Below are 20385 nucleotides of genomic sequence, written 5' to 3'. Positions count from 1 at the left end.
TCTATATACAGTGGAATATTAGTCAGCCATCAGAAAGGATGAATACCCAACTTTTACATCAACATGGATGGGACTGGAGGAGATTATGCTAAGTGAAATAAGTCAAGCAGAGAAAGTCAATTATCATATGGTTTCACTTATTTGTGAAACATAAGGAATAGCATGGAGGACATTAGGAGAAGGAAGGGAAAAATGAAGTGGGGGAAATCGGAGGGAGAGACGAACAATGAGAGACTATGGACTCCAGGAAACAAACTGAGGGTTTTAGAGGGGAGGGGGGTAAGGGGATGGGTGAGCCCGGTGATGGGTATTAAGGAGGGCACATATTGCATGGAGCACTGGGTGTTATACGCAAACCATGAATCATGGAACACTACATCAAAAACAATGTATTGTATGGTGACTAACGTAACACAATAAAATTAAATTAAAAAAAAAAAGAAAACAAATAAAATGACCATGACAGGTCAAGAAAGAGATCATGAAAGAGGAAAAAATCATTTTTGTTTTCCTGCTTTATGAACAAGGAGCTCTGCATTTTTATTTTTCTCAGGGCCCTGCAAATTATGTAGCTGCTTTGCTCTTATGACTCAGCCTAGGGTTTTATTGAATATAAGGAACTACTTGTCCAAATTAGAGAATGTTGTAGCACATAAAACAGGAGATAAATCACACTTGTTTTTGCTCTTTTATTTCTACTCCCAATATTAGCATTTTAAAATAATCACTCTTTTGATTTACTAACATTCTTTAATATTTATTTGGCAATGAATCAAGGCATTCATATGGGAATGAAAGACTAACATCATCAAAAGTTATGAATTTTCCTTTTGGTACAGAGTTTAGTCATATTACAGATACTTAATAAATGTTTCTTTTTATGGTCTTTTCCATTCAATAATGATCAAGTGTTATATGACTTTACTATTTTGAGAAAAAAATGCAGAGAGGTTTAAAAAAATTTAGTTTTGATTAAATGAATTATGTATAACTTGAAGGACAATTTTTAATTTTTTTTAATTATTATTTTTATTTTATTATTCTATGCCCAGCATGGAGCCCAACTTGGGGCTTGACCTCAAAACCCTGAGATCAGGACCTGAGCTGAGATCAAGAGTTGGTTACTTAATCCACTGAGCCACCCAGGAGCCCTAGCAACTGCTTTTTAATAACAACTTTGATATATTACAGATCAAATAAGTGCCCCAAACAAGAGCATAGTGCATTTACGCATTCATATAATAAGCCGTCAGAATCTCATTGTCACAAAGCGCCCCTCAGGTAATTCTGATGAAAAGGCCTGATCATTGTTCACTGGTTGGCCTTGAAGAACTACTGCTTGATCCACCGAAAAGCACCTAAAGCAATCAGGTTTTAATACAGTTCATCCTTCCTTAGGGGTCTTAAAAATTATGATCTTTGAGGGGCACCTGGCTGGCTCAGTTGGTGGAGCATGCGACTCGATCTCGGGGTCATGAGTTTGAGTCCCATGTAGGGTGTGGAGATTACTTAAAAAAAATAAAATCTTTAAAAAGAAAATTGTGATCTTTGAGGCAATTGTTTGATTAGAGGTTCGGGGGAGAAGGGGAAAGAATTGTCAAGAAAAAACAACTTATTTCTTTTATTCCTTAGAGGGGAAGGGATATATAACAGGTAGAGGAGATATCTCTTGATAAAAGACCTAGATGAACAAACATGGTATGTTTGTGCTTTTAACAAACACATGTTTTAGATGAGAATTTTGAGTTTTACTTTCATATTAGAAGCTCATATCTTTCTTTATTCATTGGTCTTCCAGGGAAGAAGGCAGTGATTCATGAGGATTCTTGGTTATTCTTCATTAATAGGCAATTGGTCAATGATTCTTCATTATTAAATAGTTCAAGATTTTACTAGTCAATTTATAGTTGATATACATTTCCTGCCCCTCCTCCCATTGCCTACCTCACCCTCATCAACATCTCCATCATAAGCAGGAGCAAGGGATTAGAAATGAAACACAAGTACACTCAGTGTTGCTGTGATCAGCTCAGTGTATAATTTCAAGATGCACTTAATATACTTAGTTTCTTTGTGGGTGTTAATGCTCTCTGACTTTAAAATGAAATGCAAAGCAAAATCCATTATCAGACAGCAGTCAATCACACTCTAGGGAGAGTTTGCATAAATGTATTCTCTTTGCAGGGTTTTGAAATTTTGGAACATATCATCATATCATCATAAAACGAAAGGATTTGCTTACCTTATACCCTTGCTTGGGCTGACTCTAAGCCTGCTCTAGTCATTCTGTGGTATCTAGGGATGGTGGGGGAACTCGACTGGTTTCTTCTCTGTCATTTCTCTGCTTCTGTGTAAGGACCAGGATAGAAGTTGGGGACACACTTGGTTGCTGGGGCATCAGGAAGTAGAAGCCAATTAGGGCTAACTTGGGCTATGGGGTACATTTGTAGGGAACTCTGGATTGGAGGAGTTGGGCCTCTCTAAAAATGTGTGTTAGCCACATGGCATTAAGAGATTGTAGCTTTCTATAAAGTATGCAGAAGATTAGGATTTAATTCCAATTCTTTCACCAACTAGTTTGGCCTTAGGCAAGTAATGTAACTTCTATGAATCCTACTTTCCTTTTCTGTAAAAAAAGGGGAATCTCTAAGATCCTTCCTGATGATATTAATTTAGGTCTATGATCCTATTAGGAAAATGGTCATTATCATCCCTGATCAGAAATACTGTAGGATTAACACAGCATGAAGAGAAAGACTGAAAATGTGGTTTTCAGTCCTGGCACAAAGCTTCCAACACCCACAGAATTTCCTGAATGACCAGAGTGTCTTTGTTATGCTAATGAGGCAACTCAGGGTGGGTCCTGAGATAGCTTTAGGATCTGGTCACCAGAAAGACCAACCACTTAAGGGTTGGAATGTTGGGCCAGCCCAACCTCCACAGAGGGGAGATTGAGTTCAGTCATGTGGTCAATGATTTAATCAATCATGTGTAATCGTGTGTAATCATGATGCCCCAATAAAATCTCTGGACATTGAGATTCAGTAGAGCTTCCCAGTTGATGAACACATTGTTGGGCTGGGAGGATGACATGGTTAGATTCCATTAGGAGAAGGCATGGCAGTTCTGTGCCCCCTCCTGTCTGCCCCCTCCTCCTGCCCCCAAACCTTGCCCAGTGTCTCTTCATTTGGCTGTTTTTGAGTTGCATCCTATATACTCAACTGAAATCAGAAGTAAAGCTTTAAACGATCTCAGTGAGTCATGCCAGCAAATTATTGAACCTGAAGGGGTTATGGGAATCCTCAAATGTAGAGCTGGTTGATCAGAAGTGCATGTGGCCTGGGAACCCCACTTGTGGCTGGCATCTGAAATGAGGGCAGTCTTGTGGAAGATGAAACCTTTAAGCCTATGTTAGTGTGATACTAACTCCAGGTAGTTAGTATGAAAACTGTGTTGCAAGACACCCACTTGATGTTGGAAAGTTGTTATCAGTTTGCCTAGAATTAATATGAATTATAATATTTTATATGAACTTCCCACCTTTATGCTTTATTTCAATAGCATAATGCTTGTATTTGTAATTGAATATGTGAACTTATATATTTAATATTTAATATAAAATTATTTGATTATAGTCCCAGACTATGTTCATGGATACCCAACCTTTAGTTTATGTTCACTTATTTTGGTCGTCTGCTTACATAGTATGTGCATGACTTAAAAAAGAATAAGGAAATAAAACTAAGAAAGTTCTTCAAAAATTGTTTTGCTTTGGGACACCTGGGTGGCTCAGTCAGTTGAGCATCTGACTCTTGATTTTGGCTCAGATCATGCTCTCAGGGTCATGAGATCAAGCCCTGCATCGGGCTCTGCTGGGCATGGAGCTTGCTTGGGATTCTTTCTCCCTCTCTCTCTGTGCCCCTCTCTCCTCCTAAAAAAAAAAATTGGTTTTGCTTTTAAAAAATAATGTATTAAGTCATCAGGTATTAATTAACTAATTAATTAATTAATTAATGCAAGACATTAATTGATCATTCAGATGGTAGCTGTCAATGTAGAACTAGAAGATAGAAATGTTCAGGGAAAGAGTCCAGGTTCTGATGATTTGAGAAGGAAAGTGTCTGTGATATAGACTAGATGTGTTCATCCATTTAATTTTTCTCTACTTCCCAGGCACATGAGAAGACTTTCCAGATCCTTAACAGTTATGTGAGGGCCATATGACTAGTTTTGGCCAATGGGTTATAAGAAGAAACAAGTGTCATTTCCAATCAGAAGGCACTCATGAGCAGATGTGAATGCTCTGTGTCACATCAGACTCTGAAGCTGTGTTAATATGGTGGCGTCACGAGCTGGTGGATCCTCCATCAGCCTGGATTGCTGAGTGACTGCAGAACTTTCTGCTGACCCACGTGGGCTGTGCAACATGAGGAAGAAATAAATCTTTGTTATGTGAAGCTACTAATAGTTTGGGATTAATTCATTACCATAGCGAATTGTAAGTTATTCTAACTAATGTAGTGACTTTGGGTACCTTTTTAGTGTGGTTCTAAATTCCTGTCCTGGGTTGAGCTCTTGAATGAATCCTGAGGTTCTCAGTGGAAGATCTGAGCTGATGTAAAAGAATGAAGAGGCAAATCTTAGAGATAAGGAGCACTACTTAGCCAGCGTTACATACTGGTTTTTCACAAGGTGGCCAGATATTTGAGCTGCAAGGACCTTTAGAGATCATTCAGCTCACTAGCAAACACCACTGGTTGCATACCTAAATCCATTCCTCACCCTTTTTTTCTTGTTTACAGAGCCCATGTGCCCAGGGAATGGCTTCCCTGGGCTCCCTGGTCTAAGCTAGTCATGTGACCCCACCCCCTTGGCAGTGATCTTTCTTGGAGTGGTCATGTGACTCCGTTCTGGCCAATGTTAGGTAAGAGGCTGTCTCCGGGGGCCTCCTGGGAAAGGCTTTCCTTGCTCTCAAAAAGAGATGTCTCATAAAAAGGCGTTCCCTTTTGTACTTCAGCACATGGCTGTGTATGATGCTTGGAACATAAGAGAACTTGGTTCTTGGTTGTTGAGACTCTGAATAAGGCAACCCTGGAAGGGCCCCTCATCTGGACTTCTCAGTGTGCCAGATGAAATGTGGTTGTTGTAAAGTCACTTGAAGCCCCAAACCTCCTGTCTGATGTGCCTACTCCCATCATTTTGCAGGTGGAATCTGCCATGTGTTGACTTTAACTCTCTTTCACTATGTGTAAGTTCTAGAAGAAATCTGTGTAGGGCGCCTGGGTGGCTCAGTTGGTTAAGCGTTTGCCTTGGGCTCAGGTCATGATCCCAGGGTCCTAGCATGGAGTCCCGCACCGAGCTCCCTGCCCAGAGAGGAATCTGCTTCTCCCTCTCCCTCTGCCTCTCCTGCTCATGCGCTCGCTCTCTCTTTCAAATAAATAAATAAGATCTTTAAAAAAAATCTGTGTATAAAATGTTATCACTGCTTAAAAAACAGTTTTATTGCTACAATTTACATACTATGCAATTCACCCATTTAAAGTGCACAATTCAATGGCTTTTGGTATATTCATGGAGTTGTGTGTCCATCACCACAATCAGTTTTAGAATATTTGTATTACCCTAAAAAGAAACTGTACCCATTGGCAGTCACTCCCTATATGAGTCAGCTTGGGCTACCTAAGAAAATACCCTAGACTGGGTGGCTTAAAAGTAGAAATTTATTTCTCACAGTTCTGGAGGCTGAGAAGTCCAAGATCAAGGTGCTGGCAAGGTAGATTTCATTCTGAGGCTTCTTCCCTGGGCTTGTAGGTGCTGCCTTCTCCCTGCGTGCTCATGTCACCTTTCTGTTCATGCTCTGGGACAGAGAGCAAGCTCCCTGGTATCTCTTGGTATAAAGGCCCTAATCCTGGGGAGCAGGGCCCCGCTCTTATGATCTCATTTAATCTTAATTACCTCCATACAGGTCCTATATGCAAATATAGTCACCCTGGGGGCTAGCTTCCATGAATTTTGGGGGAATATTATTCAGTCCATAGTACTCCCCATTCCTTCCTCCCTTCCCCCAAACCCTGCAACCACTAACCTGCTTTGTTTCCACAGAAACACTGGGCATCTACTGTTTCATAATTGGTATGATTTATGATACCCCTACTCCCTACCCAAATTCAGAACAGGATGGACAGAGGGGCCAGATGGAACAGTAATGTCAGCTTTACTGATGCTCATGCTCAGCTGAAGTGTGGGGGACCCCGACTTCATCCTGGGAACCAACCAGCGAGGCATCCCCCCCAGTTGGCACAGCTGGGCAAGTGCAGACCCTCCCTCGGGCCCTGTTCTTATGCGGCAGAGAGAAGCACAGCACACCTGCCTTCTGCAGGCTGAGAATCCCCAGCTCCTATTCCCAAACTCACCCACCAGCCAGTCCTGTCCCCAGGAGGAGTGAAGGGGGCAGAACTTCCTGTGGAGCCTTCACAGGAGCTTCACCTCAGCTGCAGGGGCTATGCCCCTCCACGCTGTGACTGAAATGACAATTTCATTTCTAGAACTTCCTGTTTGTCTTGATTTGCAGTCATTCTAAAACTCTCTGGCCATGTTGCAGTAACATTTTTTCCCCCAAGTGTTTGAAATCCACATTCCTAAACCTACGGCGACAGGTCAGTCTGTGGCCGGGACCCCCTTCCTTTGTTGCCCTGGGCTCCAAGATACAGGGATCTCTTTCTCCTCAAGACACCTTCAGCCAATGGTTTGAATTCCATTCAGAGCCATGGATTCTCTTGCAAGGCCTCTCTGTTCTCTGCAGGAGGGGCAGGAGCTCACCACCCTCTCTCCTTCACTCACTCCCAGCGGGCAACTGAGTGGTTGATCCTCATCTCTGCTTTATCTGGTTCCCAGGTTAGTATTTGACCTGTGCTAAGAAAAAACGGTCACCTGCTGATCTCAGATGACTGGACAAAATCCAGAACTAAAAGTGGACATTGACATACCTCACACAGCCTATCAGGGTTGATTTTGTGTACACGGATTTACCATGCACATAGTTATTACCCAGGTCACAGGTCATTCCTGCCCTCGTAGTGAGGTTCCTCCAGAAGGATTGCTTTGATAAAGAAGAGGGATGGAGATTAAAAAAGGGAATGATTTTCCCTCTTGAGGCAATAATCCCGAAGATTCTTTGTCTCTTGGGTGTTGGAATCACGGTAGTAGCAAGAGAACTGAGGCACAAGAGGGGAAGTCTGGTTTACCTCTTACACGCCTCATTATCTCCACACTCCCCCATCATCTCCACACTCCCCCATCATCTGCACATTCCCCCATCATCTGCACATTCCCCCCATCATCTCCACACCCCATCCTCTCCACATTCCCCCATCATCTCCACACTCACCCCCATCATCTCCACACTCACTCCCCATCATCTCCACATTCCCCCCATCATCTCCACAGTCACCCCACCATGTCCACATTCTCATCATCTCCACATTCACCCCTATGTCTCCTCACTGTGAGTTCTGGAATTGCCAATCACAGGGCATGAGGCAAAGAGATATCTTTCAGAGTCTGACTCTTCACACAAATTTAAAAATGCAAGACGTTGTGATAACTTTGATCACTTTAACTTCTATTTACAAGCCATCTTCTTCCTGGTTTCCCAGAGTCATGGAGCAGTTCTTGAGGGCGCTTCAGTTACAATGCCTGTCGCTTCCTGATTGAGGGCTTTTGCAGTTTGGACTCCTTTATGTCTTACAGTTACTGAGACTATTCCTATAAATCAGAATAGGTTCAACCTCTGTAATTGCTTGGTTTCATTTTAATATTTCATACACACATTACTCAGGATTAATGTGTATATTAAATATTAAATGTTCCACTCTTTACTTTCAGGGTTCATCTTCCCACCCTGGTACAAGGGCACCATGCCAGTGCAGGTGTGTGTGTGTGCATGTGTGAATGTATACACACGCATATACACACTCACACACACTACTTGGCAGACTTATTGAAATCTTACAGATACGAGTTTAGATTGGATTCACGATAAGGTGCCAGGCACATCATGATAAGGGAACAGATGCTTCTATTCTTCCTCTGACTACTGTGTCACTTCTCTCTTTCTGCCTCTACTCCCCGAAAACATGTTCATACCCCCCATTCTCCCTGTTCCAAATGGGCTGAGTGTGACCAGAGGAAAATTGACTCTCCAGTCTCCCTCTGACTCTGACTAAATAAACATGACTATCATGAAACATCTCCAGTATTGAAATGCGACTCTCCTGGTAGGGTCTTCTCAAATATGCCTGATCATTTCGGCAGAGCCATTTCCTGGCGGAGTCACTTCCTGTTTGTAGTGTCTTCACCACACATCAGAATGCTGTCTGAATGAGTCTTCATCCTTATGCTCAATACCTATTTGTTGAATGACGACAGGGTTGTTGTCCCCACTGCACAGATTCAGTGCCTGGCTCTGGGTCTTGCACCTCGATGCTCAGTTCGGATTTCTGCAAGAATGAGTGACTACGGACAGGTCCTGTGTCCTGCTGGTGTTGCAAGCTCCAGAATGAGGCAGAAGTCCCCATTTGTGCCCCAAGGGGGTTGAGGATGTGAGAGGTGACATAAATACCAAGCAAGGGAACCGAAATTGTGGGTGAGCTCTCTTGGCAGGATTTCTCAAAATTGTATTCTTTTTTTTTTTCCCCAAATTTTCTTCTTGCCTTGGTTTTACTATGCCACAGAAGCAGTTATCTGCACAAACTACCTTCTTTTGATTGCCTAATACAAAAATAGTTTTACATGACACAAACACATTTTCTACTTATCATAGGAAAAGTGAGAAATAGAGGCAAGCCAAAAAAAGAAAAAAAAGAAAAAAGGAAAAATCATCTGTAGTCTAATTCTAGCACTCAGAGATTCTACTGCTATTTCCGGCGTGGTCTTTGTCATTCACTCACTCCCTCACTCGGCACCCATATTGAGCACCCACTGTGTCTGTGCGTTGTTCCAGGCACCATTCTGGGGCGAGAGCAATGAACAAGACAAGATCCCTGCTTTCATGGAACTCACAGTCCAGAGGGGAGCACCGAGCAGATGGACAAAGAAGAGAATTTCAGTGATGCCACAATTCTGTGCAGACAATTTGCATGCTATGGCAGTGAGGGACTGGGTGACAGCTGTGGTCAGGAGCTGGGGAAGGCCTCCCCAAGGAAGGGACATTTGAGCTAAGATCTGACTGATAAGAACCTGCTAGGGTGAGCTGAGCAGTCATAGAGGGCCAGACCTCGAAAGGCAGACTGTAACCTCACAGGCTATGGCCCTGAGCTGGGAATTGATTTAGATATTTGAAACGTTTTGGTCACTGAATGGAGAATAATGGATGAAGGGATCAGAGAAAATCAGGAGGGGATTGCATTAGCCCAGATGAGAAACCAAGGACCACTGTTCTTCCAGTGTTTTGAAAAAAAAAAAAAAATTAAGACATATTTTTATAAAATGTATTTGTATAGATTTAATATAGTTTTGAATGAGATTATGCTGTACGTATAACTTCCAATCCACCACTCAGCTTACTATTCATATTATGACCACTTTGTTTCTTTGTCACTTGATATTCTTCTAGGCACCATTGTAAATGGTTAGTCACTATACTGATACGGAATCCTGAAACACTCTAGCCTCACAAACTGATTTGTGATGACAAAGAGAAACTGTATGCTGGACTCTCAAGGTCCCATGAGACTAGTAGACCAAGAAAAGAACAAGTAGATTTACAGTAGATTCTCAATGATAGTCATCATAATGATGTGAACAAGAATAGTTACTCTTAAGTGATTACTACATGTCAACTTCTGTTCCATGTGCTTCACATGTATTAACTCAGCCAGTCCTCATCTCTCTTAATCTCTGGGAGGAAGGCACTATTATTCTCATTCTCATTTTATTGATGAGAAAAAGGAAGCAAAGAGCATTAAGTAAATCTATGTGAGGTCTTTTATCATCAGTCTCTTTATTAAAGAAGCACAAGGGCGCCTGGGTGGCTCAGTCAGTTAAGCGTCTGTCTTCGGCTCAGGTCATGATCCTAGGGTCCTGGGATTGAGTCCCACATCGGGCCCCTTACTCAGTGGGGAATCTGCTTCTCCCTCTGCCTGCAGCTCTCCCTGCTTGTGTGCACGCTCTCTCTCTCTCAAAAATAAATAAATAAAATAAAGAACCACAATATTCAAAACGTGAAAACAACCCAAGCGTCTGTTGACAGATGAATGGATGAAGAAAATGTGGTCTATACATACAATGGAATATTATTCAGCTTCAAAAAAGAAGGAACTTCGGACACATGTTACAACATGTATGAAACTTGAGGATATGATGTTCAGTGAAATAAGCCATTCACAAAAGGACAAACGTTGCATGAATCCACTTATGTGATGAGGTCCCTGGAGGAATCAAATCCACAGAGACAGAAAGCAGAAGCGGGGTTGCCAGGGGCTGGGGTGGAATGGGGGATGGGGAGTCAGTGTTTCACGGATAGAGAGTTTCAGTTTGGGAAGATGAAAAAGTCCTGATGGTGATGATTGTTGCCTAACACTGTGAATGTGCTTCCTGCCACTGAACTACACAGAAAAATGGTTAAGATGCTTAATTTTATGTGATGTATATTTTGCTCCAATAAAAAAAATGCACACTTCTTTCTCCAAAAGAGTTCCCAGCATGTTCAGTGCGAAGCCTTCAAATTTAAACATAACCACACTTAATGAGAGTGAAACAAATTTGTTTGGCTTAAAGGAGTATTCCTCAGTCCTTCCAAAATTAGTTGGAATACCCTCAGACTGAATGTTCTAGGCATGGAAATGTTTATCTTAAAAAGGAAATGTTCTCAGAGGGTGCAGTTTGAAATGAGGGAGTGAAAACGAAACACGTTTCAAACGTAGCTATGTTGTTTGTTATTGTGAATGAAGGGACAAATAAAGGCACTTTTAAAGAACCTTCACAAAATGCATAGAAAGCTTTGATGACTTGGAAGATTATGTGGGGCTGGAGATTCTCTTCCCCCAAACAAGATATTATGCTGCTCTGCGTGATGAAGCAAAACCAGACCAGCTTTTAGTGGAACATGAATTTTGAGCTGTCGGGACCCAATGTGCCCATGGCAGATGCTGTTGGTGCCAGACCTACATCTCTCTGGCCTATCCCTGAAGTGGCTTGCCAGCTGTCCTTGTATACATCCATGGCCTGTGCACCTCTCTGGACTGGAGCATTGGCTGGCCTCTGGTGGGTGCTTTGCCTGGTGTAGGCAGGCTAGAAGGGTCAGAGGGTTAAATGCTCCTGGATCAAGCATGGGACTGCAGGTGGTGGATAAATACCCCAGCTCCCTCACTCTCAGGCGGACCATTCTGAGGTGCGCTCTGCTCAGAGAAATGGAGCCCGCTTGCCTACAGCAGGAACTCATTAATATATGATAGGTGGAATTTCTTTCTTCCCTTATGGTGCTTCCTGGGGTTTCCTCCTAAAGGAACTACTTGGATCCATATTCTTTTTAGCTTTAAGAAATGTTTTTTTATTTTTATTGTATTATGTATGTATGTAAAATATACATAACATAAAATTAAAACCTTTTTACCATTTTAAGTGTTCAGTTCTGTGGTATTAAGGTTATTCATATCATTGTGCCGCCACCACCACGTCCATCTTCAGAACGTTTTCATCTTCCCAAGCTGAAACTCTGTCCTCATTAAACACTAACTTCCGCATTCCCTCCCTAAACCCCAGATCCTGGCAACCACCACTCTACTTTCTGTGTCCATGAATCTGACTGCTCTAGGTACCACATACAATTGGATCATACAGTATTTGTCCTTTTGTGATTGGCTTATTTCACTAAGCATCTTGTCTTCAAGTTTCATCCATGTTGCAATATATGACAAGATTTCCTTCCTTTTTAAGGCTCGATTCCATTGTAGGTGTACACCACGTTTTGTTTATCCATCCATCATCTAGGGACACTTGGGTTGCTTTGAATCCACACTCTTATCTCAAGGTCTTTTTTGGAGAGAAACTAAGATATTTTGAATACTGTCCAGGAGGGAATTCACGTGATGGTTACTGGAAGTTGGAATCAACGAGTTAAATGGAAGGATCCCAGAACTCCTTGTGATGGAGACCCCTTCATCTTAGCCTGAAGAGGCATCTATACCATCAGAATGTGGGCAGTGGAAACAGAAGTTAAGGAACATGGGTGACGTGCAAAGAAAAATGAGTTCAGTTTTAAATATTGAGCCCAGTGAATATGACCTTGCAGTGGTCCCAACATTTGAGTAAGGTTATGTGTTAAGCTCTGTCAAATGTCAGATGGCTAGTGAATATTTGACTTAGGTCCTGAGCTACAGAAGAAGTGTATATGCAAATGTCACAGATTAAAAGACTGTAGTATTAAGCAGATCAGTGCTATTTGCTGTCACAGTATCCACAATACACTGCTCCAAGTGGTTCTCGTGGACTTGTAAATATATGGGACCCAATTACCAGTTCATTGACATGCGCTTCCTCATGGTGTCACTCTCCTTCAGCAATGAGGGGACCACACTCACAATTCATATGTAGGAAATACATGACCCGGGACATTCTGAAGGTGGTATCTGCATGCACTAAGGACAGGATGCAGAAGCAGAACCCACGTTCACCTAATTATCCAGTGAAAGTAGGAATTACCTTTGTGCAAAGCAGAGCTTTTCCCCTACAAACATGTGCCTGTCCCAGGAGGGATAATTTGTAGTGAATACAGACACCTTGTGTACTTGGAGTCTCTCTCTTTTGTATCTTACAAAGAACTTGTTTAGAGTCAGGAGTACCTGTGTGCCCCACACCTGCTCGGGAAGAGCTTCCAAACATCTTTGCACACGAAAAACACTTAAACAAATGCATTTTATTTCCTATTAGTGTTACCCAATCTTTCATTAGCTTCATAAACACTCACCTCCACCCATATGATCTTAATACTCTACTAGGGATAAAAAACTACATTATCTTAGCAGTTGGTATCAAAATCCTTTTAGGAGAGACACAGGAGACTTGCCTCTGAGCTCCCACAGCGCTTTCCCAATACTTTTTAAAGTTTTTTTTTTAATGTGGTAAAAATATAACAAAATGTACAATTATAACTACTTTTAAGTGCAGCTTAGTGGCATTAAATACATTAAGTACATTGTTATGTAGCCATCCCCACCATCCATCTCCAGAACTTTCTTCATGTTGTAAAACTAAAACTCTATACATATTAAAAATAACTCCCCATTCCCTCCTCCCCCCAGGTCCCTGGCAACCACCATTAGACTTTCTGTCTTTGTGAATTTGACTTCTCTAGGTGGCTCAGATAAGTAGAGTCATATAGTATTTATTTATTTATTTTAGAGAGAGGCTGGGGGAGGGGCAGAGGGAGAAGGAGAGAGAGAATCCTCAAGCAGTCTCCCTGCTAAGCACAGAGCCTGACATGGGGCTCGATCCCATGACCCTGAGATCACGACCTGAGCTGAAATTAAGAGTTGTGCACTTCACTGACTGAGCCACCCAGGTGTCCTAGAATCATATAGTATTTAACCTTTTGTGGGTCTGGCTTATTTTACTTAGCGTAATGTCCTCAAGATTCATCCGTGTTGTAGCCTGGGTCAGGATTTCTTTCTTTTCCAAGACTGATAATATTCCACTGTATCTAAATACCGCAATTTTGACTTATGCTTTTTTAAATTGGGATTTAATTGACATATAACATTATATTAGTTTCAGGTGTAAAACATAATGGTTTGATACGTGTATATATTACAAAACGATCACCACAATAACTCTAGGTAATATGCATTACCACACATAGTTACAATTTCTTTCTTACAATAGAGAGTTTAAGATTTACTCTGTTAGAACCTTTCACAAATACAATACACTATTATTAACCCATAGTCACCATGCTGTACATTACATTACTTGTTTTATAACTGAAGTTTGTACCTTTTGACCATCTTCAGCCATTCCTCTCTCCCCCTACCCCTGACCTCGGGAGACCTGTATCTATTAGTTCATTTTTTTAAAGATTTAACATGTTATTGAGATAATATGGTATTTGTCTTTCTCTGTCTGACTTATTTCACTTAGCATAATACCCTCTAGGTCCATCCATGTTGTCACAAACGGCAGGGTTTCCTCCTTTTTTATGGCTGTGTAATATTCCATTCATACCACATTCTCTTTATCCATTCATCTATTGATGGGCACTTAGGTTGTTTCCATGTCTTGGCTCTTGTAAATAATGCTGTAATGAACATGGGGATGCAGATCATCTTCCGAGTGAGTGTTTTCATTTCCTTTGGGTAAATACTTGGACATGGGATTACTGAATCATGTGATAGTCTTATTTTTAGTTTTTTGAGAAACTTCCATACTGTTTTCCATAGTGGCTGCACCAATTTACATTCCCACCAACAGCGCACAGGGTCCCCTTTTCTCCACAGCCTCGGTGACAATCATTATTTCTTGTCTTTTTGATAACAGCCATCCTAATAGGTGTAAGGTACTATCTCACTGTGGTTTTGATTTGCATTTCTCTGGCCTGTACTTTTGATACAGCACTTACCAGCTACTGTCTCTTTTAGCCTATAAGCTGCATGCGGACACAAACACACTAAAGATTAATACTTGGAATTCATTCACCTTCCCATGTGTCAGGGGAGCTAGTTTAACATAAGGACGTATTACTCAAAGAGTCGGTTAATGGTAACATTACACAAACACACACACACACACACACACACATCCCAGAATAATGTGTGTCGGGGCATGATTGTTACTATGACACTATGAGTGAGAGAGGGTAACCTGGTCCTACCTATAGATTAATTGCTTTACTGACTGATTTGTTGATTAATTCATTCATCTGACAAATATTTTATACACATAATACATGAGTCAGGCATCTTGCTGATGACTGAGACCACAACACAGATACAATCCTTGCCTTCCTGGAGTTTCCAACTAATGGGGGAGAAGTTAAAAAATAACTTCTCACCTAAATACATAATTACAAGTTGTGATAAGAAGGGGCACCTGCACCCCAATGTTCATAGCAGCAATTTCCACAATAACCAAGGAGGAGACACCCTTCAACCGATGAATGGACAAAGAAGATGTGGTTCATATACACAAAGGAATATCACTCAGCCATCAGAAAGGGTGAATACCCACCATTTGCATCAACATGGATGGAACTGGAGGGGATTATGCTAAGTGAAATAAGTCAAGCTGAGAAAGACAATTATCATATGGTTTCACTCATATTTGAAACATAGGGATTAGCATGGAGGACCATAGGGGAAGGGAGGGAAAACTGAATGGGAAGCAATCAGAGGCTCTCAACTCCGGGAACCAAACTGAGGGTTACAGAGGGGAGGGGGGATGGGGTAATGGGGTGATGGGCATTAAGGAGTGCATGTGATATGATGAGCATTGGGCATTACAGGCAACTAATGAATCATTGAACACTACATCAAAAACTAATGATGTACTATATGTTGGCTAACTGGACATAATAAAAAAACGAAGAAAAAAAAAGAGCTGGGAAGAAAATAGCATATAGGCTGGTGTATGAGACACAACAGAAACATATATGTCCTCTAATGAGATTTTTTTAAATAAAAAGAAAACATATTCCTTGGATGTCTGACCTCTGATTGACATTGACAGAGGGAACTCCCATCTTGGAAACTTCTTTCCTCCAAAACCTAACAATGTGAACAACAAAAAAAATGAAAGTCAGGAAAGGGCAATTGTCAAAAAGATAAGAAATGAGTGTTCAAAAAACAGCTCAGCAGCCCCATCCCGTTCCCCTCAGTGCCTAACTCCACCCTCCATAGAAACACTATCTGGGAGAAATGCATATATGAAACCCTGACAAATGGCATAAATGACCTCCAAACTGTAGCAAGGCAGAAGAGAGGCTGCTGGGGGGTGGCAGGCGAGCCAGTGCCAACAGCAGGTGACCTAGGAGACCGTCAAGCAGGATGGCGCAGGGAGGGCTGAGCTGGGCAGATGCCACCATTTAGATGTCAAGTGGAGAATTAGGAGCCAGCAAAGAGAAAGAGGGGTCAGAGACAAAGAGGGGAAACCATGATGTCGAGATGCTGAGAGAGGAGGGTGTGATAAGTGCTATGGAGAGATGCCCTGGGGTGAGTGTTAAGCACTGTCATTGGACCTGGCAAATGGAGATGAGAGTTTGCTCACCAAGAGAGCTTTGAATGGTCAGATCTTCTGATCCTCCAGCTAATGACACTCGGGCCCCTTGAGAGTCATTTTGACCACTGCCATCAATCTAGAGTGGTTGGTGGAGATGCCCAGTGACAGTCCATTAAGACAGCATCACAAGCACAATTCATAGTCACCACCATGATGGTGGAATTGGATGATTCACCACCTGCAGGACACTAAGCATCCTCATGATACGTGTACTGCAGCCTCCTCTTCCATAGCTCTCTCAGTGTCGCCACGAAGTCTAGCTTCTACTCTCTGTTGCATGAAAAAGCCAAAAATCTGAGATTAGGAGGACATGTCTGTGGGGAAGAAAAGCCTCAAAGCCCAGTGCAGTCGGCTGTCATTGCCAAAGATGACCCACCCCCTTCTAGGAGTGGCTTCCATTGGTCTTCACATCCTCCTCTCAGCTTCAACCAGGTCTGTGAGCCTGAGAGCTTTGTCTGTCTTCAGTCAAGGATGCTTGTTGGTTCTGGGTGAGCAATTTGAAAGTCACTCATGCAGCTAGAGGCTTTCCTGAAAGATCTTCATCTCTGCCAGGCAGGATGTGAGCTGACAGGTAATCCCTTTTCCATTTGGTATCAATATTTCTAGTAGTTTTGTGTGTTCATTTTGTCATCATTTAAAAATGTGAGTTATTAACATGTCACAAACACTACTCTGTATTCTCAGGATAATTTTGTAGTATTAATTTATGTTTTCCTTCCTGTGTATTTTTCTTTCTCTTCTCCCATTCAAGTAGCTAACAAGTTACTTGGGTGGAAAGTAGGAGCTATTTCCAAGATGTCTTTTTTTTTTGCCCCTGATTTTTATTTATAAGCATTTTTGGGCACTGTGTCCTGCTCCCAGAGGTGGCAACACCTCAACGAGAAATGGGCTGTGGAATCCCTAGCCTTGTCAAATATTCCTGTGCCCTGAGGCACCTGGGCAGCTCAGTCGGTTGAGCATCTGATTGATTTCTGCTCAGGTCATGATCTCAGGGTAATGAGACCGAGCCCCGTTTTGGGCTCTACCCTCAGCTCAGAGTCTGCTATTCCCTCTCCCTCTGCTCCTCCCCACTACCCACTTGGACGCGCATGTACACTTTTTCTAGAATAAATAAATAAATCTTAAAAAAGTATTCCTGATCCCCAAGAATCTCATAGGCCTATCAGGGGTGCTTGACATTTGGAGTTACTTAGACCAATAGGGGGGCCTCCTGTCATCAATCCTCCAAGATTGGCAGAAATATTTTAGTGACTCTCTAGCACAGCCAAGGACCTGAGGACTGGTCAGTCAGTGTCCCAGAGGAGCTGATGACAGACACAGCAGGACCCATCCCTTGGCCTTGGTCCAGGTAAGTCCCTGACACCTTTTCACTTCACTGGAGATAGGGAAAGAGCCCTAAGAATGATTGAGGTTGAGTTTTCCTCCAGCTCAGAGAATGTGGGCACCAAGTCAAAATTAATTTGATCTAAAAAAATTTTTTTAATGCATTTTTCCTGGTGCATTCGAATCTGAGGTCCGAGAATGGTCATACCTGTCTCACATTACGTTAACTTGAAGAAGTCAAAGTACAACCAGCTCTTGATTTTGTGGCCCGTGGAAAAGAATGGCACATAGAAATGGAACCCGCTGCTAATTCCAAACGGCTTTTCCTCATTTAAAGCCTTTCATTTTTGTTCTTCACTAAACAGCAGCAAGATGATTTTTCCTACTTTCTCCCTCTCCTCTTGTTGTCATTTAAAAATCGTACACAGCCACTTTGAAAAGGAGTTTGGCAGATTCTTATAACATTAAACATGCACTTACCACATGATCTGGCAATCCCACTCCTAGGTATTTACACAACAGAAATGAAAACATATGTCCACACAAAGGCCTGAACATGAATGTTCATAGCAACTTTATTCATCATTGACAAAAACTGGAAATGATCTGAATGTCCAGCTGGTATGAGGAACCCCAATTTGGTATATCCATATCATGAAACACTACTCAGCAAACTCAGTGAATGAATTACTGATACATGCAACAATATGGAGGGAGCTCTAAAGTATAATGCTCGGTGAAAGTGGCTCAACACAAGAGTGCATGCTGTATGATTCCACCCATACAAAATTCTATCGACACCACAGCCGAGTGATTGGCAGGAGGGGGGAAGAAGAGGGGGAGGGGGGTTACGGAGAGGGGATTGACTGCAAAGGGGCACAAGGGAGCTTTTGGGAGTGCTGGAAATGTTCCATATCCTGATTGGGGTGATTGGTAACATGACTACGCACATTGGCCACCACCCATCAAATTGTAACTTTAAAAATTGGTGAATTCTATTGTATGTACAAAAAGCTCAAAAAAGCTGACAAAATCCTAAGGAAGGAGTAGAGATGAAAGTAATGAAGGTATTGAATAACTAATTCCTGGATACTGGAGAGACCTGTGTAAAGACTCCACAGCTTGCTCATGCCGGTTTTTCTTTCCTTTTTAAAATTTATTTATTTGAGAGAGTGAGAGAACATGAGTGGGGGGGATCGGCAGAGGGAGAGGGAGAAGCAGGCTCCCTGCTGAGCAAGGAGCCCTCTTCGGGTCTTGATCCCAGCCCCGGGATCATGACCTGAGCCGAAGGCAGACGCTTAACCGACTGAGCCACCCAGGCGCCCCTCATGTTAGTTTTTCTTCCATGCTTTTGAATTGTATGTTGCTCACTCCCTCCACCCACCCACACTCCAATGTTCCAGTCAGAGGAGGCCCTCCACCTTCTCCAGCACCCCTTCTTTCCCTGTGAGAAGCTAGGCTGCCTTGGTTCAACACTATTAACTGCTATCTGGCTCCCAGTATAACATGAGCCAACATGAGCCCTTCCTCAACACCTCTTCCTCTGCAGTAGCTTACCCTTTTGCCTAGTTTCGCTCCACAGCCTTACTGCTGAGTGTGGGCAATATTTATCCCATGTGTATTCGGATTCTCCAGAGAAACAGACCAATAAAGATCTCTATATCATCTATCTATCTAGCTATCCATTCATCCATCCGTCCATTCATCCATCCATCTATCCATCTATCCATCTATCTGTCCATCTAGCATCTATCTGTTTGTGTACCTATCTGTCTACCTCTCTAGAGAGAAAGAGAAAGAATGAGAGAGACTTTTATTTTATGGAGTTGGCTCCTGCAATTGTTGGGACTAGCAAGTCTGGAATTTGCAGGGCAGGCGAGCAGGCTGGAAATTCAGTGAAGAGCTGATGCAATCTTGAGTCTGAAAGCTGGGAACGCAGGCAGAATTTCTACATGGCAGTCTAGAAGTAGAATTCCTCCTTTTCTGAGTGTTCTGAGTCTTTGCTTTTAAGGCCTTCAACTGATTGGATGAGGCCCACCCACATTATGGAAGGTAATCTGCTTTACCCAAAGTCTGATTTAAATATTAATCACATCAGGGCACCTGGTGGCTCAGTCAGTTAAACATCCGACTCTTGATTTTGGCTCAGGTCATGATCTCAGGGTCGTGAGATTGAGCCCTGTGTGGGTTCTGCACTGGGCATGGTGACTGCTTGGGATTCTCTCTCTCCCTCGCCTTCTCCCTCTACCCCTCCACCCTTCCACTCTCCCGCTCTCTTAAAAAAAAATTGTAAAAAAAAAAAAAAGAAATATTAATCACATCTAAAAAATACCTTGATAGCAACATCTCAACTGGTGTTTGATCAAACAATGGTTACCTCAGCTTAGCTAAATTGCACATAAAATTAACCATCACACATCTTCATTAGCCTCCTTCCTCTCATTTAAAGCCATTAAAAGTCTGGGTTTACACTTCTGCTCTGCCCTTGGCTAGCTACCTTGGCTACCTTGGAATAGTTACTTCATTTCCCCAATACAAATCTGGGGCAATAATAGGATTGTTACACAGGAATTAAATGAATGAATATAAGAGAGTTAATACATTCAAAGAGCCTATAGAGGAGTATCCAGCGCTATAAACCACTTACTACATGCCAGGCACTATTCTTAACGTTTTATTTATTTATTTTTTTTATTCTTATGTTAATCCCCATACATTACATCATTAGTTCTAGATGAAGTGTTCCATGATTCATTGTTCGTGCACAACACCCAGTGCTCCATGCAGAACGTGCCC

The 20385-nt window shown here is 42.2% G+C and overlaps 1 protein-coding gene across 1 annotated transcript in view; it reads left to right on the top strand.

Moving 5' to 3' along the window:
* The window catches only part of SNRNP48 (small nuclear ribonucleoprotein U11/U12 subunit 48), a 51557-nt gene extending 47096 nt beyond the window's left edge, over positions 1-4461 (top strand). Inside the window, exon 10 of the mRNA XM_081827706.1 lies at positions 4174-4461. The gene's annotated coding sequence lies outside the window, so the exon portion shown is untranslated. The remainder of the gene's footprint in view (positions 1-4173) is intronic.
* The last annotated feature ends 15924 nt before the right edge of the window (positions 4462-20385 follow it).

Source organism: Leptonychotes weddellii, chromosome 8 (genome assembly GCF_054177405.1).
Source record: "Leptonychotes weddellii isolate Sample4059 chromosome 8, ASM5417740v2, whole genome shotgun sequence".
Lineage (NCBI taxonomy): Eukaryota > Metazoa > Chordata > Mammalia > Carnivora > Phocidae > Leptonychotes > Leptonychotes weddellii.
This window is presented reverse-complemented; position numbering and strand designations above follow the sequence as displayed.